This window comes from Typopeltis vanoorti, chromosome 23 (assembly GCF_054136105.1).
Source record: "Typopeltis vanoorti isolate ZY-2024b chromosome 23, IOZ_Tvanoo_1.0, whole genome shotgun sequence".
NCBI lineage: Eukaryota > Metazoa > Arthropoda > Arachnida > Uropygi > Thelyphonidae > Typopeltis > Typopeltis vanoorti.
The window spans coordinates 71,954,292-71,977,788 of NC_143571.1; positions in this window are offsets into that span (position 1 = coordinate 71,954,292).

Here is a 23,497-nt window from a genome sequence, read left to right on the forward strand (position 1 = left end):
GTTGCGATAGCAACACGATATGAATATCAATTAAGCTTTAAAGTATATTCTTTGCTGGAAGGACATATTTTATTTCATCATGGATGACAGACTCGAATTTATCGAGATGCTGTTGAACTTTCTGTTAAACCCAAGTAAACATGTTGGACGTGGCTTCAATTTCGTTCTCATAAAATATAACTTTTACCCACTTTTTATAGTCTCCAAGAAAGGTAAACACGCACAAAAAAGTAAAAATAGAAACCAGTAAACAGAATCAAACTTTTTTTTTTAAACCACAAATACGTAATAATTTGCCCTTGCGACATTACTAACAGCAGTTGTTGCTATAATTTATAGTACAGTTTATTCATGTCTTTTAATAGCCATAAAGAGCTTCTGATTAACATTTTTTGCAGTAATGGATATTTATTCACATGCAACACAAGCTAGGAGGTTACAGGATTAATAAATGTTTTAATATTTTTCAAAGAAGAAAATATTAATGATGGTTGAACTGGGGGAAATTATAACGTTTTTTTATTACATATGTAATAAAAAAAATTAGAAATGCATTTATTATTATTAGTTACTATGAGAACACAGTTCTTCCAGCGATATTTTAACACCAATTTTATACGTTTTTAGGTGCACGATAATAATCACTAAAAGAAAATTTAAAAAAAAAAAAAAAAACTTTAGATGCCACTTGGAAAGGGTGGATTAGGACAGTTCTCACGTAACCGTAAAAAAAAGTATAAGGAGGGTTTATCAAGATTCTTATCTAACCTTTTCCGCCCTCACATAGGCCACTCAGTCTCTTCAATCAAAAATTCTGAGTTTCACACAAAAATTAAAGACATTCAACTATCAAAAACTGACTTGTTAATCAGCTTCGATATTGTCTCCCTCTTCACAAACATTCCCCATAAAGAATATAGAATTACTAACTCAAAAATTTCCGTCTGATATAGTTGAATTGTTCAAGTTTGTTATTGCATCAGGTTACTTCACCTGGAAAGGTCAAATTTACAAGCAAGAAGAAGGGACAGCAATGGGATCTCCTTTATCACCAAACCTAGTAAACTTGTTTCTAGAACACCTTGAGGAAAAAATATTCACTTTTGAACCCAAACCAAAAAATTTGGTTAAGATATGTCGATGACGTATTTGCAGTCTGGGATCATCCCGAACACGAATTACAACTGTTTCTAGATAAAATTAACCTCCATCATCGCATCAACTTTACGTTAGAAAAAGAATCTCCACAGGGTATCTCGTTTTTGGATTTACACATCCAAAGAAAAGAAGACGATTTCATTGCCACGTCTGTCTTTCGCAAGCATACATTCTCAGGTCGCTACATTCACAATTCTTTCGCTCATCATCCATCTCAGAAATCTGGAATTATTAAATCACTAGTTTCGAGAGCACACAAATTCTGCTCCTCTGAAGAATCTTTAAACCAAGAATTAGAAGTAATCAAAAATACAGCCATCCTTAATGGATATAATCCAAAAACAACTCAAAAAAATTATCAGTCACTTCCCCACACGTCAAACCAGACAGGAAGAAGTCCATAGGATTCCCATACCTTACATTAAAGGCATCTCCGAACGTCTTTCTAAAATTATGAAGAAATACAATTTTGCACTACTTACAAACCTATCAACCAAATTTACAACTTGTTACCTTCTAAGGACAAACTCTCACCTTTGATATTGCCTGGCGTTTATGAGATTCCATGCGCATGCAAATTGTCTTACTTTGGACAGACAGACAGGTCTGTTCAGAAACGCATCTCGGAACATCAAGACCACATTCGTCTTTTTAAATCGCAGAAATCTGGCCTCTCTCAACACGGAATTGAAAATCCAAACCATAGGATCCATTGGGAAAAGTCTAAACTTTTACATAGATCTTTATATAAACATGAGCGTTTATACAAAGAAAGTTCTGAAGCCCTACTACACAGACTAAACTTAAACCGCAACGACGTTCTTACTATTCCTAAAATAAGGAAAATTGTCATACAAAATTGTGTTAAATAATTTTTATTTTTTTTATTACTTCTACAGCACGTTACGCACGTTTAATGAGATTCTATTGTAATCATGCTCCCTAACTGTATGTTATTGCTATTATTGTTTTAAACTACTGTACTGATGATGTCCTAAGATACTTAGGATGAAATATTTACAATTAAATAATTTTTACTGTGGTTAATGTGTTTCTTTTAATTAGTAACCATTAATATACGCCTACTCTATGGAAAGTTTGCCACAATTTGTTAATGTTAATAGTAATTGCAAATGCAAGCTATATCGGAAATTGTCTCCTTTTATACCGGAAAGACAATGTATTGTCTGATGAGATGAAATCTTCCGTACAAACAAGATCCCTTTACCTTTTCCCGTAAGTAATCTCGTAAGGTCTGGACAATTTTCGTATACAACAACTTGACAGCATTCATTAAGATGACTGAGCGGCTTATATATCGCTTTTGTCGAACAATAGCAAGGATTTACATCATATCATATAAAGCGAATTTAATGTTTCAGATTTTAACATCGCATTTTCCTAAAAGTGTTAGCTGTCTCCTTGACGGTCGAGATTGTATAGTAGGCCACATAGTCAGCCATTCGATATAAAGGCATTTTTATCACTGTCAGGATAAAGAGAGCTAATGCTGTGCTGGGAATATTTCCGAGAATAATAAAGGAATAAGAAACCTGGTTGGGTCGTAAATGTATTTTGGCACTAAAGAAAAGAAACAAGATGACCGGGACGGCTCGTGCATAGGCACTACGGAACTGCAGCCCCCCCCTCCCCCCAATTTTTCTCGATATATATAAATATATTTAATTTATTTCTATTTGCTTGTAATATTTAATTTTATCATCAACAATCCTATACAATTCTCTTATTTTGTTTAAAAAATAATAAAAATCCATCTTGTAGCACTTAGGAGGGCGAAGGACGCTAGCAGCACTGTGTTTACCACAGTGTCATATTGCTACGTGCTCAAGCATATGCGCGTCATAGTGAGATGCGAGCTATTAGCGTAATGCGGCACTGTCCGTCGCGCAGTTCCACTGTTGTTTATATGCAGTTTGCGATGTTTTAGAGTGTTCGTAGTCTTATCGTGTTTATTCCGTCTCTTTAAATATTTGGACATTACAATTAAAAAATAACATTTTGTTATAGTTTTTATTTTAGAACATTATTGGGGTTATGATAATGGATTTTATTTTTCAGTAATTTTGAATTATACCAAACTATAATTAATCGATAATAAACAATATTTTTTCATGTTTAATTTTTTTTATCATTATTTTGATATTTTATCCAAACACCTATGCACTGTACTTACAGTGTGTATGTATACAGTGATACCTCGGTTAACGAAGATAATTCGTTCCGGAATCACATTCGTTAGCCGAAACGTGATTTCCCGTAGGTTTCTATAGAAAATCGTTTAATTCGTTCTGGATGCTGCCTTCTATTGAAAGATAAGTTTTATAAAATAGTAAAAAGCACACTATAAAAGGGCAAACACTCACCAAGGCTGAGATGAACAGCTATCCAATTAGATGAAGGAGAATGGAAAGTACTAGAATGAATAACTGACTATCTTTACACTATTATATACACTTTTATTAAACTGAAAATATGTACACAACGTTTTTACTATTCTTCCAAATTTTCAAAGTTTATTCAAGGTAAGTCTCCCCTTCTTCAGCAGCTGGCCTCTGTCTATTTGCTAAAGGAGAAGTCAAAAATCTGTCCAAAGTTGATTGAACTTCTCTTTTTTTCAGAATGTTTTTAAAGGGATTCAGACATTGTCTTCAACCAAGGCACAAAGTCTGTTCATTTCAGCTTTGTTGGGATGCCACTTTGTAGCGAAAGACTGAAACTCTTCCCAGTAGTGCAGCATTTTTTTAATGTCACCTGACACTGGTATGAGGAGTCTCACTTGTCGCTGCCTCGAACGTAAACAACCCAGTCGGGTTGGTGGGTCTCCCCTATGTGATGTGGTCAGCTCATTTCTTTGTCACACACATACAGATGGAAAAGATAAGCTCCTGGAATGGCCCGACCGTTCATGTTTGCTGCTTTATGTTAGCGCACGCATCCACTTCGTTAGCCGAGTCCGAAAAACAGCGAAAAAAATCTTCGTTAGCGAAAAATTCGTTAGCAGGGTCACTTAGCCAGTTATCATTCGTTAGCCGAGGTATCACTGTATTTCGAAAGTTGCAGCACCCCCACGATTTCAAGCCACGAGTCGCCACTGAAGATGGCGTTATTATACTGTTTGATGTTTTCTTTTCTCGAACGTGATTGGAGAAATTATCACATCCAGTAAATGAAACGGTCTCTCCATTCACCAGTGTCTTTCTTGACAAAATGGAATTTTCCATTCTAACAACACAGACTAATTTTCTTTCCATCCCCTCTTGTAGAAAATAGCTACAAGACATCGATCATGAACAAAAGATTAAAAGCAATTGAATCCGTCTATAATATTTTTTTTCATTGCACTCGGTTCAAATGCGAACTAAACTGACTCTCTCTGTCTCTTCTCTACGTGTGTGTGTTGTTAATATTGTAAGGTCTGGACTGGTTCATTTTTACCGTCCATTGATATTACGTTAGTTTCTTCTGAGTCTGCATCGAAGGTTACTCATTTTGTAAAATAAGTAAATGAATTAAATCCTACTTTCTTGACATTTCTCGATACTTAGAGTTTTAACTTAAAATAAAGACATTCTAGGCACTTCGATCGCATGAAATAAAAAAAAGGTCAAATCGATGTGTAAATAAATAAATCGTGCCCACCATTATTTATCGATAATGGTCTCCATAGCCCTAATTGCTTTGGAGTAATCTAAACAACGAAACAAACGCCGTCTCCTCACAAATAAATTTAAAAAAAAAACCGGATCATTGTTCCAGTAAACAAGTAATTTGAAGTCAAGCATCCGTATTAACACACACAGAGAGAGAGAGAGAGAGAGAGCAATACCATACCATACACAAAGAGACAGAGATCAACTGATTAATTGCCTAAAAACAAAAAAGTTCTTTGTGATGTTCAAGTAACCATTCCCGAAGTTTGTCCGTAAATCTTAAAAACTTCTCCGTGACTCTCCTTCAGTGAAACTACAAGAAATCAGACAACACGGAACACGCATTCCAATGCTCTTACTCCTTGGAATCGATTTTACATAATTTTCTTTTTTTCGAATTTCTTTTCTTTTCCATTTTAACATTACCACGAGGTTTGGTAAAAATCCAAACGAAGACATGCAATCTCTACCCTGCGCCAAGTAAGCATGATGGTGGGTAGAAAAAATTTTCTGTCCTTTCGTGTACTACTTTCTTTCTTTTAAGTAATAAAGTAAGGTTGTTTTACGGAAGGTGTGTTGTAGAAACGGCAGATTAATGGAGTTAAAACTTCTGGCGATCGAAGCCAATTGGAGTAAAATAATTGTGGAAAGAAGAAAAACGCAATTTAGAGCGAATATTGGAATTCGAGCATTAGCTTGGAGAAAAGAAAATTTATTTTTATCAAGGAAATAGGGACTCTGCTCTCTTCTAACATTCACCAACTCTAGGTTATATATGTTGCAAGTGTTTTTTTTTTTTTTACCCTGGTTCTATTATATGTCAAAGATACCAAGAAATTATATACTTGGTTTCATTTCAATACTGTACTTGATTTTGTTTCCCCCAAGGAAACAAAATCAAGTACAGTATCCCCCCCCCACACACACCCCGTTATCCGCGGGGTTATACGTTTCAAGCCATCCCGCGGATAGTAATGAGACCTGTACACACTATGTATTTTCCTATACATTCATACTTATGATAAAATTTAATTTATAAATTAGACACGGTAAGAAATTAACAACAATAATGATAAAATAGAACAATGATAACAACATACTGCAATAAAAGTTATCTGAATGTGAATGGAATCTTAGCAACCTCAGCACTCGTTTTTTTCTTTCTTTTTTAGGATTCTCTTTGGCATATCCGATTTGCCAGCATCACTACTCTTGCACTTCGGGGCGATTATTAAATAAAATAAGGGTTACTTGAACACAAGTATTGCGATACCGCGACAGAACGGCGTGCAATTCCAGATATTCCTGATTTCCGAAAGGCTGCAAGATGCGTGTAGCTTTCTCCACCTTTGCAATGAGTTGACTCGTTGCAAAGGTGGAGAAAGTTGGGCTACTTTTGGGATTAGCCGAATTGTCTATTACTAAAACAAAGAGCCATACGACTTTTCTGTCACCATACGAAAACTAATTAAACAGGTGTTTCTCGTTGATTTATCCAGGCAGAGAGTCGTGGTCTTGCAGCAAAACAAGTGGCAATGCTCCCAACGCGCACGTTTTTTTTTTTTTTTTTTTTGGCCTAGATGGGTGAAGCAAGAATGCTTTTCATATTCCCCGTTATCTGTAAAAGAAAATGTATGGATGGGGTAATACAGAACTATTAGCTCTGATCATGGCAGGTGGGTAACAGCAATAACCGAGCCTCAGTTAAAACTTCATTGGCTACAGTATTGTCATCCATTACCCTCTGGGTACCATTTTAGTCGCCTCGTACGACATGCATGGGCTACAGCGGGGCTATACTTATCCCGGCCACCGCACACATTTCTACTGGAAGGTTCCTTTATATTAAGAAACTAAATATTTCCCTACATGAGCGCTATATATTTTATATATTTTTATTATTTTATTTTTTCAGCATAAACTTCTCTGTAGTCCCACAAAATAACATTAGCTACAGTAGCACGATATTCAGTTCAGTACAGATAATTTGTTTATCAGAAAAACTGACTTGTTTCGGATGATTACTAAGATAAAATCAATCCAGTGATTCGTGGCAAAGCATCCAAATGGATCGATTCCAAAGTATGAGACTTATTCCAGTTTTTATGTAGAAAATAATCGCGATAAAATCCCTTTTCAATTCAGTTATCAGGTGTTCAACTTTATAAATTACATCTGTTGTATCTGTCAAGAAGGAGCTTGTAACAGAAAAAAAAAAGAAAAGCTATCGGGAAAACTAATGATTCTGCTGCTAAGACCGAACATTTATCTTAATTAATCACTTTACCAATAAGCTAGCGGAAGTCAACAGTAATTTTGGACTACGGATAAAAATAAATTCCGATAGTTTTTTCCTGCCTTTGAATTTTTGAAATAGCGAGATAAAACCGAAACCTAAGACAAGAAAGTGAATAATTAAGCCAGTCCATATTTCATCGGTGTTGGTTCAAAGTTTACTTACGATAGTCGATTTCGTAAGGGATGGAAATTTTGACAGGACCAACGAAAAGTCAGGTTTTTTTTTTAAATTAATTACACAAGAAGTTAATGAAGGTTAATGCAAATAACTTGCATAAAATAAATTTAATTAACAATTGCTTACAATGGATTACCATCGTTTAAAAATGTCAAATGTGTGAAAAGAAAATGCAAAGTTCTTAAGATGAAGATTTATCCAAAAATTTGTTGACAATAATATCATTGTATATGTATTTTAAAATTATACGAAATTAAATTATTAATATTTACTAAATTTAACTTAAATTTAGAGTATAACTTAGTTTAATTATAATTTTGAGTATACCACTTAAATTTTTTTCATAAAAATAATATAGAATCCATAGCGGCCTTCTTAATTTCATTTTGAATTTAATTCAAGACAGTGATTAATACCTTTGGAGTATGGCAATGCTGTAGCCAATGAAGTCCTAACTGAGGCTCGGCTATTGCTGTTACCCTACTGCCATAATCAGAGCTTTAATAGCTCAATAACACCTTATCCCTACACTGTCCTCTACAGATATCGGGGAAGATGAAAAGCATTCTTGCTTCGCCCCTTTAAGCCAGTCCTTATAAGGACTGAATTTCATTTTGGTAGGGTGAAGAGACACCTATCCTGGGAGGGTAATGGATGGCAATGCTGTAGCCAATTAAGTTCTAACTGAGGGCATGGCATTGCTGTTACCCTAAGACGCTGAGTTTCGCTTTCTTAGGTTTCTTCCGAAATTTTGCTCCCGGTGGAGGGGGGCTAGATTTCGGTGGGTTTGCCCTGAGAGAGCATTTTGAGTCCCAGGGAGTGTGTTCTCCGGCATGGCCCGGTGAGGGGCTGTGTCGGTATATGCTTTTCTCTGGAATATGAGCGGTTCTGCTCGGTGGTAGGGGGGGGGGGAACGCTGAGTTGGACGGTCTTTCGGCCACTATGGAGTGGTCTAGGGATCGTCCTAATTTTTAGAGATGGGTTCCAAAGACAAAGTGTTAATCAGGAAAGATACTGTTAAAATTAAATAATGTGTTATACTCTAAGTCTATAAATTTCACTTACATCTTAAAAGTTAAGAATGTGTATTATTTGACAAATTTAGTACCTTAAGCAAATGCCAATGGATCTAGATACTTTGTTTGGAACTTAATCCTATTAACAGTAAAGCTGCCTACGGCAATACACGTGTAACGAATACTGCAAGTCATGCTAGTGGTGGGTAGATTGTCCGCCAGCGCTGCACTTCGCGAAAAATTAAGTTCTCGGCCACCAGAGTGCTATATGGCGCTTATGAGTGACGGTACGTAGCTGATTTGATATGTGAGCATATCCAATGAATGAGAATGGCGGGAGATATAAATGATTATTAGCTGATCTGGGAACGCTCTCTTGTTCCTGACTTTCGTCCGAAGTGTGTTGTCCGAGATGAATCGCTGATGTTCGTAGCTCGGAGTCCTAGGCTCGAGTCGTGCTCCAAGACACAACGATGATACTTCTGAAATTGTACTTGACCGAAAACTAGGTCCGAGTAGGTGATGCCCGAAAAGCGTTCCGAGAAATCCAAGGACGTGCAGCTTAATAATCCACAAATCTAGTGATGAAAGGCCATGCTGACAACGAGGAAGCACTCATGCAACGTATCCCGAAATTGCTGAGTATACCAGAACTATAGCGACTGCTGAGGGACACTCGTTTTTTTTTTTTTCCTGAGGAATCTCCCTAGAAGATTGAAGTAATCCACAACCAAGATGTTCCGTAAGTCGTCTGAATGCGGTAAGAGAATTTTGATTCCATTCCATGATTAGATTAACTGTGGGAAAGAATAATGGTTATTGCATAGACTCCATTATGAAAGGAAGTCGAGGCATCCATTTGTTCCTAAAGAACGTGTCTAGAACCAGAGGACATTAGATGTCAAATTAATTATCTTGTGGAAATAAGAGATTATGTATTCCATAAGGGGTGTTGAGTCTAATCTTGAGATATAATATGTGCCCAGAAATTTCGTTTTCAAGGCTAAATTAAGAAAGGAATGTTTCTAGTGAACGTGTTATGCTAGTGGGACCTTAGTTCTGAATTAAAAGTATTATATTAAGAAGTATATCCTGAGAAACATGAAGTGCCCTTAGGAGTTATGTAATACAGAGTATAGATAGATGTTCGAATTAACGTGCTGAGTTTAAAATAAACAATTGATATATGAAGTATGTAGTGTATACACTAAGTTTTGTCTTATGATAAGGCTTCTTACTTATTGCCAAAAGAAAGTTATAGTCTCTGAGTAAAGTAGAGGAGTATATCCTAATCATGTAATTGTGCTGGGAGGTCGAATTGGAGTTTCATATTGTCTTTATATATGCAACTTAGAATTGAGATGAGAGATAGAATTGATTCTAATAATATTGTGACTGTATAACTTAATCGAGGGAGAAAGTAAATTGAACGATTTAATGTATTCTCAGATAGATAATTCTTTGTATTGTGTTAATTTAGAATAATAAATGTTTTTTTATTGTGTAAATTCACGTGCTTTCCTGATTTTCACCTCACTGTACCATTCATTAAACTAATCGGATCTTTGCGGGAAAACCAAAAGTAATGAGAGTAACGAATTAAACACGCCACTTCTGTGTAAGAGAAACTTATGGAGAAATTTAGGGGATGCTTTGCTTAAGTTGAGTGTTATTGTGCTTATTAATTAATTATTCCTTGAAGTTATCTTTAATATCATCTATACATAAAGTGGCGCAGGGTAAAAATAAATATTCTCTATGTTGATAAGGGAATGAACTGATTAATGAGAACCACTAGAATGATACAGATAATGCGATGTACTTTCTACTAATGTCTGTTAGGCCCAATTCCACTTGAATAAGAAGTGACTGCTAGTTGAGAACTTACAAGACTCCCCAAGAAATTAATGTCGGTTACCTTTAGAAAATAACAATTGAACAGATAAGAGACCTATCAGACCAAGCTAGGGGGTCACAACACCTGGCATCCATCTGTGGACTGAAAATTACTATAGAACCATTAAAAAAAAGGGCTTCAACAGGGCAGTGTCATAGATGCCGATGGTTTGGGCCACGCCCAGAAAATGTGCAAGGCCGAATTCAAATGTTTAAAATGTGGAGTCAGTCACCCAACAAATACATGTACTAAACCAAAATCTACCCTGGCAAAATGTGCCAATTGTGGCGATCCTCACACTGCCAATTACAAAGGATGCGCTCACAATCCAAGAAATAGGAAAACAGAAGCAGAAACATTTTCTTCCTCACTCAGCACGCCTATGTCAAAGATTACTTTACAGCCCCCTGAAGAACCACATAAAAGGTCAGACGCCCATCTGCTGAAGCTAGAGGTTTCCAAACGTGTAACTCCGCAACAACAATCTAGGACATATGCGGATGTAACTCGTCCCAAACAGTCATCCTGGGAACAGCCAACACCACATACAAATCTGACAGCTATCATTACCTCTTCTCTTGCGAATATGCTGTTGGATTTTAGCAGATCCAACCCTTCACCAAGTTCTACTAATAGATTTCTAAAAGATACACAAGCCATTAAATCAGCGCTCACTAATGAATAGAAACAAACTAAAACCAAATTCTTTGCAGATCATAGCATGGAATGCGAATGGCCTAAGGGGTAAGGTCTTCGAGCTCCAGGAGTTTGCCCAAAGATATGAGCCGGATCTACTCTTGCTAAGTGAAACCCATCTGCAACCATCAGATAATTCCACAATTAGTGAATAACTGCTGTACAGAACAGACAGATTATCCTGCAGAGATGGTGACACTGCTATTTACGTAAAGAACTACATTAATCATCACTCTATAAATATTCCACCCACCACTAATCTCGAGATTACAGGCATTGAAATCCCTACGTGTTCGGCGGGTAATCTAAAAATCTTCGCAGTTTATAATCCTCTGCAAAAAACATTACTCTTCTCAGATCTGAACGCCGTACTCGACAACAGGAAGCCTGTCAGCATGGCCGGTGACTTTAACTCTAAGCATCCTGACTAGAACAGCCGTTCTGTCAATAAAAATGGACAGATACTAGCCAACTATTCAGAGTCCAACAATGTGGTTGTGGCAGACCCCACCGAGCCTACCCATCATAACACATACGACCGGGCTGATGTTTTGGACATAGCTATCCTACAAAATGTAAGCCTACAGTACAGTATAATGACACTCAATGATTTATCTTCCGATCACAATCCCATTCTATCGCAGCTGGGAAACCAAGAAAATTTGTCTCCCCCTCCAGATTCTTTCATACCCTGGGACAAACTATCCAAGGTACTTCCAAAATATATTGGTCTCGTGCCGATAATAAAATCAACAGATGAAATTGAAATAGCTGTAAAGGATCTAACTAAACAAATTAACAAGCCGTTGCAGCAGTTACTACTTCCACAACTACTCGCAGACCAAATCACTTGCCAGAAGACATCGTGAACTTGATCAGAGAGAAGAACAGGGCAAAAAAGAGATATCACAACACCCGAGCATCTCAAGATGAACGAATCTTGAATAGATTTAACTCCACAGTAAGAGATAAGAGATGCCCTCACAGTGCATAGAAGTCAACTTTGGGAGGAAAAATTGTCTTCTATCTCTCCTGATAACCACTCTTCTCATATGGAATATAATCAGAAAGATTAAGAACAAAAACAAACCGCTTCCGCCTCTTCAAACAGATGTTGGCCTCATTCATGACAATGCAGATAAAGCTGAGGCAATAGCAAGAAATCTAGAGAGTCAATGTAAACCCTCTTATGACCACCTCGACTTCAATCACATATACAAGATCCACCGTCATGTCAGATCTATGCTTAAATCTTCTATCATATACTCTAGTCAAATTACACCCACATCACCTGCAGAAATATACATAATCAAGAAGTTAAAAACCAAAAAGGCTCCTGGTCCTGATGGAATCACCAACAAGGTGATAAAACTACTACCCCCCACACAGCTAATGCGCATTGGACTAACATAATAAACTCCATCTTTCGCTACAAATATTTCCCTTCCCACTGGAAGCTAGCAGATATAATCCCAATACATAAACCTGGAAAAGACCCGAAATTTCCTCAAAGTTATAGACCAATTAGTATCATCTCAAACCTGGGCAAAATTGCCGAGAAAGTTATTCTCAAGACTCCAAGTATTAGTGCACAGGCTAAACATTCCTGAAGAGCAGTTTGGGTTCTGCCAATTTCACAGTACCACACAACAGATATATAGATTGGTGGAATATGTTATCACAGGATTTAATTGGCGTCAATGCACTGGGGCTGTTTTCCTGGACATAGCCAGTGCATTCGATAAGGTTTGGCACTATGGCTTGCTATACAAAATGATATCATCTGGTATACCAATGGGAATCATTCATCTAATAAAGGCATACCTCTACGATAGGCGCATGCAAGTCAAGATGTGTGGGGTAGTTTGGACACAAAAACGCATCTTCGCTGGAGTTCCACAAAGATCCTTATTAGCACCGATTCTATTTTCCTTATACTTGTGTGATATCCCGCACAACCTATTGTCTTCAATTAAAGCTCTATATGCAGATGATTCAGAAATATTGGCCAGATCTTTAAAGCCACACCTTGCCATCAAGAAACTGCAAGAAAACCTATCACAAATTTAACAATTCTTCGCCAAATGGCGATTCCAAGTGAATCCCCAGAAAAGCGTTGCTGTCTATTCTCTAGAAGATCTTTGCTTCCTAAAGAAGGTATCCTCCTATTCAACACAAAAATCCCTTGGCTAACTGAGATCAAATATCTTGGAGTAGTTTTAGACAGAAAACTGACTTTCAGCTCCCATATCAAGACTCTGTGCAAACACATCAAAAACCATAGCCCAGCTCTCTGCTAATTAACAGAAACAGTAAGCTGAGCACCAGAATCAAACTACTCATATATAAACTGATGGTTCTTCCAATACTCATCTATGCTTCACCAGCCTGGAGTCATACAGCTAATACTAATATTCTTAAGTTACAACGTGTCCAAAACAAATGTCTTAGAATGATCTTGAATGCCCCGTGGTTCGTGCAAACTGTGGAGCTTCATCGAAACACAGATGTCCCCTATATTTCACTTTCATGCAGGCTATAGCAATCAAATTCTTCTCAAAAGCATCTGTGCACCCTAACAAACTGATCCAACTGGCCGCAGATTATGACGCAACGGATTATTTCAAACATAAAAGACCTAAAGCCATCCTAAACTTCAATGCTGAGGACTAATCTCTTAGCCCGCTCAGACTAGGACAGTAGCGAGCTTAGCTCATAAACTTTCTCCACTCACTTAAGACAGAGGAGAATAAGAAAAGCTTTTGCTTCACCCGTTATGTCAGTAAAGTTGAAAGTTGAAAAATTTTTGTTATTCTCTATGTGGTGGTCGGGCTAAGAATAGCGCCTTGTAACCAATGCATGTCGTAAGAGGCGATTGAAATGGACGCAAAGTTTCGCTCTCTTAGGTTTCTTCCGGAATTTTGCTGCCAGTGAGGGAGCCTAGATTTCGGGGGGAGGTTGCACTGAGAGAGCATTTTGAGTCTCCCGGGAGGGTGTTTTCCGGCTTGGCCCGTGTTGGGCCTTGTCGGTGGATGCCTTTCGCTGGAATATGAGCGGCTTTGCTCGGTGGTTGGGTGAGCGTGTCACTGATGGGTACCCAGGGAGGGTACCCATTTTTGGATGGCAATGCTGTAGCCAATGAAGTTTTAACTGAGGCTCTGCTATTGCTATTACCCTCCTGCCATGATCAGAGCTTATAGCCCTATATTACCCCATCCACACGTTTTGTTTTGCAGATAACGCTGAATATAGAAAGCATTATTGCTTCACCCATCGAGCCAACTTTTTTTTTGCTATATCGTACAGCTTATAACTTGAATACGTTCATTAAGAATACATTGCACAAGAAAACCTGCCATGGAATTATTCTTCTCTGTGACAACTTTGACTTTATTTGATAACTATAAAAAAATAATACCCAGTTCGATACTTTGGTGAAATAATTTGCTTACTCTTTTATGGTAATCCATCCACAAAATGTAAATCGCGCCATTAATATCGTGGGTAGGCTAAGATTTATATATATATAATCCAGGAATCGTGCTCTAAAAAAAAAAAAAAAAAAAAAAAAAGAAGCACAAATTAAGTTTTTTTTTTTAGTCACTTCCGATAATCTTCGAATCCACACCAGATATGTTTGGTGCGATGTAATTCAGATATGCAAACTTTTTGCCATCTCTTAAAACTCACTAGTTTCTTTATTAATTACCTATCAGTAATAATAGGTATTATTTCTGGGAAAATTCCCATGTTACTCCTCTTAAAAACTATTATTTTTTTAGGTCGAAACTGCTCGCACCCCGTTAACCTCCTCCCCTGACGCCTTTTCCGAAAAACCCTTCCTCTTCCTCAAAAAAAAATTCATTTTCAGCCCCCTTTTTCCATCTCTTCCCCCCGTCCAAAAAAAAGCGCTCCACCCACCTTTAATAATAATATTATATATATATTATATAAAAAACCCGGTTTTTTCAAATTAATTCTCCCACATTGCCTCAACCCCCCCCCCCCCCCCCCACACACACACTTTTTCCAAAAAAACCCTTCCTTTAACAGCAGAAGCATGCACATCGCGGAAAGAAGACAGCAACAACATCCAAGCAAGGTATGTCCGAAATTTCTTCCTCTATTATTCTGCATATATTTGTCTCTATAATACATCAGTAAAATGCCCTAAGAAGTTCTGAGTAGAAAGCCAGTGACACAAGAAAGGGGCACTCCTAAACGAAAGCAGGCGAAATAGCCGTGAAAAAATAATACGTAGCAGTAAATTCTCGTAAGCCTTAGACGATGCAATCACTTTAATATTTATAATTAAAAAAACTTTAATGAACGATTTAGTCTATCGACGTCATATCTGAAAAGAAATCCACACAAAATACAGAATTAAATCTTATTCTAAGAATATGTACGTAATATAAATGTCTCACGAGGAAGAAACAACTTGTTATTATTAATGATGTCAGAGTCTCCTATGGTGGAGTGTACTAAAGATTAACACAACGTTCGTTTAACCACATCTCTCCGGAGTTGTTTGCTAATAAATTATCTTCCGCTATCTCCTAGGAGATAACCGATATTTTATAGTTTGATGCTGTGCTCCAAGCCTTAGGTAATATAAAAGCTGGGCGCTCAATAACCTAAGCAATATTTACTATCCGACATCAGACAGATAATGAAATTTTTAATATTTTTCGAGAGCAATTTGAGCATTTTTATTATAATGAAATAATGTTGCTCTATCTCTTGCCTACGAAATATTTTTAATCTTTTCGACTAGTGTATAATAGTTTTTTTAATTAGTCGCAAGTTGCTCTTGCATAATAGAGAAAGATGAAGGAACATTGTGTAGTGTAAAGAAGAAATATGAATGAAAAATTACCCAAGAATGTAAGCCACTCATAAAGGAGTATAAAACAACTAACACTATTCCATTGGATTAGCAAAGATTGCAAATACAAGTCAGAGGATATTTGTAATACTGAAACGAATCTTGTCATGTGAAGACATGTGAAGATAAGAAAGTCATTTTGCCTCTTTATAAATCCTTAATACGACCTTACTTGGACTATTGGGCGAAGGTCTGGTCTCTGGTTTCCGTGGTCATGATAAACAGCATTAAACCGAAATTGTATTATTTGAAATGTAGTATCAAAACATAATGCAAACGTAAACAAGTGTGAAAATATCATATTCTTACCACTTTAAATCCTGCAGCCTTGTTAAAGCTAAGGCTGATCATTGGAGGGAATGGAAAGCAGTGTTAAAAAATATCAGGATTGTGGAATACTGATTCTGATGGCAAATCGAGAATTCGTTGACTGTAGACACTAGCAAACAGGAGAAAGAGAGGGTGATATGATTAAGACTTAGAAATATGGAAAGGATCATACAGGTTTCCAGTTGATGGATTTTTTTATTATTATTATTTCATTTTATGGAGGGTGGGGAAAAGTAGCGAGGACATCCTTGGAAGTTGAGGATAAATGCTGTCAAGAATGGAATGAGAGCTAGATTTTTCGCTCGCAGAGTGATACAACCAGGATATTATATGCTTGTGCATTTATTTAGTACTGTTTAGAAATATGTCAGAATAAAATATACGAATCTAGGGATTCAAATAAAACAATAACGCTACTGATTGATGGGCGAAGCGAATCGCTTTTCATATCCCCTCTATCCGTGTAGAAAGTCACGCTGGTAAGAGAACTTTGTGAGCTTTAAGCTAATTCCTTTGGGTGAATGTGGGATTGAATGCACTCAGTGGACAGTAAAATGGCCTTCGGTCTTTTGTGCTTGTAGTGGTCATATTCGCTGTAGTCTACAGCTTGTTTGATCAGTTGATTTGGGTGCGTAGCCACATTTGAAAAGTACTTTAGAGAGTGAAGAAAAGAAGAGATATATGGAATATTGGTATCACGATGAATCTCATCATTTGTAATGAACTATGGGGCATCTAGTATCATCCGTAAGCATTTGTTTTGTACTCATTGTAGGTCGTATCACCATCTGATAGATTAATCGTTTATTTCTTGTGTTTAGTTTGCTACGACGGTTAATCGTGGGGTGGAGTTGAGCAATTACTTTGGATACTTTCGTACAGATGAGATTGATGTGACTGTCGAATCGTAGTCCTTTATCTAATTGCATCTCAAAATATTCAGATTCTGTTTGCCGTGGGATTTTAGCATTAAACAGTTGAATATCCCATTTGGGAGATGCTAGCCTTCTTGTGAAGAGTGTGGCTGTGCTTTTTTAAAGGTTTACTTGAAGCTTCCAATCATGAATCATTTGTCCCGCGTGGAGATGCCGTCTTTGGATCTATTGGTTACCAGGACGGAGAAATCTTGTTAATATTGCAATATCATCTGCATATAGAGCTGTGATGGTCGTTATAGGATTTTGTGGGATATCTTCCATGTAGATTGAGAATAAAAGCGGAGCCAATAAGGAGCCTTGTGGAACTCCAGCTAAGATGTTTCGTTGGGTAGAGTTCGTGTCACTAATCTTGACCTGTATTTTTCTGTGGCTGAGGTATGGTTTAATTAGACGTATCATATTTATTGGTATATTTGCACTGATAAGTTTGTATAGAAGACCTTGGTGCCAGATTTTATCAAAAGTATTTGCACTTTCCAGGAATACAGCACTAATGTGTTGTTTCCAGTTCATTCTGTAGTAATATATTCGTCAGTCAATGGATTTTCTGAACTGTACTATAGTTCCATCGGAAACCGAATCGTTCATTTGGAATTATGTTTAATTTATCTATTGATTCTTGCAATTTAGATAGGATGATATTCTTTACAATTTTCCCTACATTGGATAGTAAACTGATGGGTCGATAGTTTTGAGGAAAGTGCGAGTATTTTCCTAGCTTATGGATCGGAATAATGTCGGCAATTTTCCATGTTGCAGGAAAATTGCAATCTTAATATTGCGTTTATGATGTTAACAAGATGCATTATAGCTTTGTGTGGGAGCAGTTTGGCGATTTTGTTTGTGACACCGCCCGTACCTGGTGCTTTTTTTTGTTGTTGAGATGTGAATTATTTCTGCTGGAGAAGTTGGGTTATTCAGCTGTGAATTGTTTTGGGGTTATCTTAAGGTGCATCTAACATGTTAGTGAATCTTTTAGACGAGGTTGATATTTATGTTTTCATATGATGGACTGCACTGCTTTACCAAATTGCTGAGAAGAGCTTCGGCTTTCTTTACATCTGTATAAACAATACCGTGTTCAGCCTGCATAGGGGAGAGAGACTTTTGTTTGCTACGGAGAGTTTCCAAACTTTCTATATTGAGTGGTCTTCAGGATTAAGAGATGTTAACCTATTTTCCCATTCTTGATTTCTGTGGTTCCTGAGAACTTCTCTAACTTGGTTTTTCATTTTGTTAAGGATTTTTCGATCCTGTGGAGCATGTGTTGTGATCTCTTTTCCTGGCTTTGTTCTTTTCTCTGATTAAATTCAATAATGTCATCAGAACAGAAGACGGTTGGCCCTATAAGGAGTTTTAGTCTTGGTGGCTGCTGCTAATGCTTTGCTAATTTCATTTGTGAAGTTGTCTATTGCTTCGTCTATTTCCTCCTTTTTTTTTTTTTTTTTTTTTTTTTGTATGGTGGGCACTGGACCAATGTGTTCGGGGATTACTTTGGATAATTTTTCTGAAGCTATAAAGGAATAGAATAGAGAGAATGTTCCCGAGTACCTAATTTAAGTAAGATAGGCTTGTGATGTGATGGGAGTTCATTAATCGTTTGTAGCTGATACTAATATCTGGTGTTTCCTAGGATAGCAATATATCCAGAACATCCGGGCTGCCAAAAGCACCATGATGAGTAGGTTCAGTGGGACTAGCTACTGAAATATAATTGCATCTGGCATAATTATTTAGTATGCGATCTTTCTATTGGTCGTTTTGCGGATGTTTGGCATTTAAATCCTCTGCAATGATGGAGGAATCTTTGGTACGTAGAATGGTGTCTATATCTGACATCTGTAGAGATTTATTAGGTAAGTTGTAGACTGCATAGATTTTAAGTTTTCCAGCATTGGTGGTGTAAACTTCAATGCTTATGGTCTTTAAGTTTTTGGTTTGGGGGTGAGTTGTGGCATTATGTTTAAGGTAGTTTTTAAATATAAATGACAGTGCCAAATAGCATATCCTCTTAATTTTCGATTATTTGCTGACCTGAAATGCGTCTCGCAGATTAGAATTACTTTTGAGTTGTATCTGAGTGCGAATTCTTGCAGTTCAAGAATTTTGTTGGTGAGGTCGTTGGCATTCCAAGCAGAGATCAACAGAGAGTTTGGTAGGATTTTGTTTCTATTCATTGCTAAGTGCGGTTAGAATGAAGTGGGTCTCTCGTAGAAATCAGTGTTGGGTTGAATTTACTAAAGTCTTGTAACACGGTAGCTAGTGAAGCGGTTATGACTGCAGTTAAGTTGGGATTTATTTGTTCAAGGCATGTCAATTTCTTGGAATGAACTGCATCGGCGTAAGTTTTGTTCAGTGGTGGCTTTCCTTCCTGATTTGTAGAGTTCATTTGAGTTGGAGGATGATCAGTATGATTGACAAAAGTGATCGAATGGGATGCTGTGTATTTCTTCCCGTCCATCGATTTTTTGGACAGAAATTACATCCTTTGTAGTTGACAGGAAGAGGCCCACCAGTCCCCAAACCACGTAGTTACAGCAGCAGGCTTATGATGGAGTTGGCTCACTGAAAGAGACAAAGGTCGTTTCCGTAGAAACGCCACAAAGAAAGAAACATTGTATTTGCCCAGAATGTCCAGATACCTCCAGGAGTTCGATATTCGTGGAACCACAGACAAAAATCTGACGCCAAACCAGTACAAAATAGGACCATACAATCACACCGCATTCTACCACAAGATGGACGGAAAGAAGGTGTAGTTTGATTCGTTGCTCCACAACACATCTTTCCAAGTTTCCACGTCCCACTGTACATGGTCTTTGCACCGCTGAAGACAATGCTGCATCTTCATTTGGGTAATGTGGGGCTTGCATATGGCGGTCCTTCCATGGAAACCTATATGTGAGCCTCGGTTCTGAATGTTTTTGTGCAGATTCGTGCAGTCAATGTTCGTATCTCCGTATTCATCGTGTCAGTCGAAAAATGGCGACTTTTACATATTACCTTTCGTAGTGTCCTACGGTCACGTTCGGTATGTGTGGTGAGTCGTCCACTGCGGGTAACACTTGCAGGCGGCTCCCTGCGCTTCCATCTCAGTATGGAATCACTGAGCGTTGATCTGGGATAGGTCAGTTTCTCAACAATTTGTAGAACAGATAAGCCTGCAACGTGACATGCTACACAACGCCTCTTTCGAATTCCGCCTGTTCTCTTCTTTCAACCATTTCACCAGGACACAGTTGTAGTGATTTAGAAGCCAGTGCCGTAACGAGGGCGTAGCGAAAGAGGCGCAACTAGGTTTGGGGCGCAAAACGTAAAAAATGTAATAAATAAATAAATAAATAGATATAAAAGTCCCCTGTTTTATATTGTATTTTTAAATTTCGGCAATACGCCGCTTTAGACACAAATTCTGCAAACTCATTTTGATGGGGATAATAGTAAGTATTTAACATATCGCATTTAGTAAAATTTAACTTGTTATATTTGAATTTTTCAAAATGTTTTCATTTTTGGGTTGGGGGGGGGGGGACGCAAGTTAGACACTTGCCACAGGGTTATTTTTCATGCCCTCGTTACTGTACTGCTGTTGGAAGCATCATGTTTCTCCAATTTGTACTGGCTACAAACACGTGACTCGTTACATGGCACGATGCATCTTGCCCATAGGGATGTCCGTTGACATATATATATATGATTGCGGATGATTTAAGAAAAGCACTGATTTCTTAAAGAAGAGCGTATGGTGATCGGGTGATAGCATGAAAGCCTACTCTCTAAGAAATTCCATACAAACTAAAGAGATGGTTTTGTAGGCGTGTAAATCACAATCTGTCACAAAATCACGACTTGACTCGTTATAGCAAGCTAAAGGCAGTGATAGATCTTTCCAACACCTCAAGAGATCACATTTTCTTCTCACTTCTGTTTCTGTCCAAAAGTGAAGTCGTACTTCATCTGTTGATCATTTTCATCAGTTGAAAAGGTCAAGGACAAAATTGTTTTGAGAATTTTTACTACCGACGAGAAAAAAAAAAAAAAGTATTCCAGTGCCGAAACAAATAAAATCTTTCTATTTCTAAGGTAACAATGTTGCTGCAGAGGAGAACTAATTAGTATTTCCAAAAAGAAAAAAAGAATACTGCATGAAATTTTGAAAGACTTTTATGTTGTTTTCTTTGAGAATTTGCAAATTTGCTCATTCTTAACATTAAACATCGCTCATTGCTAACCAAAACTAGCTGCCATGATAATTTAGTAAAAATTACAAATGCTAAATTTCAGCAAAATCTGTACGCCCAGAATGAGTTAAAAATATGTAAAGAGGAAATGACAAGATGAATCTAACAGATGCTTTGAAGCAACTCTTATTTCAATTGTAATAATTGAACGGATATAAGATTGCCTTCGGAAATTTCAACTTCCTCCTTCTTTCTTTCTTTTTTTTATAATCAGAATTTATCTTTAAATAATGCCCCTTTGAAACACAATCGTTTCTGCTTGGGAGAAAACATTAAGCTTCTTATAGCACTCATTATAATTTTACTCTTAGAATATGCGAAACAATTTTTCAGACTTTCCTCTCACACACACACACACACACACACACACACACACACACACACACACACACACACACACACACACACACACACACACACGCGCGCGCGCGCACTGGGTTATAACCACTTCCGAGGATGACATCAATGATTTATTACCTGACCACTTTACGACGGAAAAACGGGTCATTTGTGTGTGTGTGCCTTCTGCTTGTTGATGACAGTGCTGAGAAGTGGTTGATCTGTACTAGCTGTTACTTAGAAAAGTCCTTTCCCTCAACTAATTCTTTCTCCTCTGTAACAGGTTTATTAGATTTAGCCGTGAGTAATGACTACAATCCCTATAGGGTTGTGTGCCTGATGTTATCGAATTTTCAGTCCATATTTCATTGTGTAAGAAAACCTTCAAGCTTTATATTCGCACTGAAGGAAAAGGTAAGACGGTTGCCTCCATCGATTTCATTATGATAAAGTAGAACACTGCTGAGCCAGAGAAAATTAACTCCTGCCGTTATGCAGTTTTCACGTGATAAATCTAAACAACCTTTGCTTCGATCAGATTATTGAACAAAGCAAGTCGCCAATATTATAAAAGTGTTTGTTTTCTTCAAAAAAGAAACTTTGTTGAAGCAGAGTTGGTAGCAACCGCTCAGCAGAACCCACTTACTGCATGTAAGTAGATTCTGCTGAGCGGTTTAAATTGCTGGTTGCTAGGCAACTCCAATTTAATGTCAGTTTCAAAATCAACAAAAACAAATCAAAAAATCTTTTTCATTAAACATAATAAAAGCAAAGAAAGTTATTTATTACTTCAATGTGGATGTCGGTAACCCTATCAACCTACTTATTTACCCAGGGTTCACCCCATAACGAACCTATTGCAGAAAATAAGGTAAGCTGCGTGCCGTAACACAAGACAAATGCTATTTTATTTGTTTATTTATTTGCTTACCTATTTCACAAGAAATGAGGGGATTTTTTTAGGTCAATCTCAATGAAAGATTGCAAATGTATAGCACATTTAGTATCATGGCTCAGCGTCTACTTAGAGCAGTTGGAAACAGTGGTGTAGCTAGATTTGCCACCCGGGGCGATCCTTGAGATTTGGCGCCCCTCTCAATACACACCAAACATACTACAAAAAGTCAGAACGACGTATAGGGAAATAAATTAAAACAGTATGTTTATTTTTGAAGTAAAACTTTAATTCCAACATTCTAAAATGTTATTTTTCTTGCTTTTCTGTTAGCAAAATCATCGATGACATTGGCGAAGTCTATCATTCAGTTGCTGTTCTGCAGACAGTATGGCAAGATTTCTTAAACGCAAAGTTCTGCCCTCCCCGTAGCTACGCCACTGGTTGGAAGAGCAATGGGGGTATGCAACTTCTTTTGGAGATCTTGATTCGATTCTCGTCATGAGGAGAGGAATCTTTATGCAGGCTTTTTCAGCGATGGTCTCATAAGGTGGTAGTAGGGATTTTCTCTAGGAAACTCAGGTTTACCTTCCCTCAAAACAGGCACAATCCGGACAAAAAAAAAAAAAAAAAAAAACGCGATTAATGGACAGAATACTGGGTAATAGATGGCGTGATGTAGCTGAATAGGTAGATGATAGATGGTGTTCGAGGAACCGCCCACGATGAATTCTGGGGACTATGAAAATGACATTGTAACAAGAAATAATGCAGAGATCATACCCAGAACTTTTTCCATTTCAGGTCTCCAATAGGCAAAGTGTGATAACATACCGACATTAACATGATATGCCGCAGTGCAATTCGAATCTGAGGAGATATTATGCATTCTACCAATCATCACCACAGAGTCGGAGAAAATCAATTTCCAAAGAATACAGGTACAGAGGAT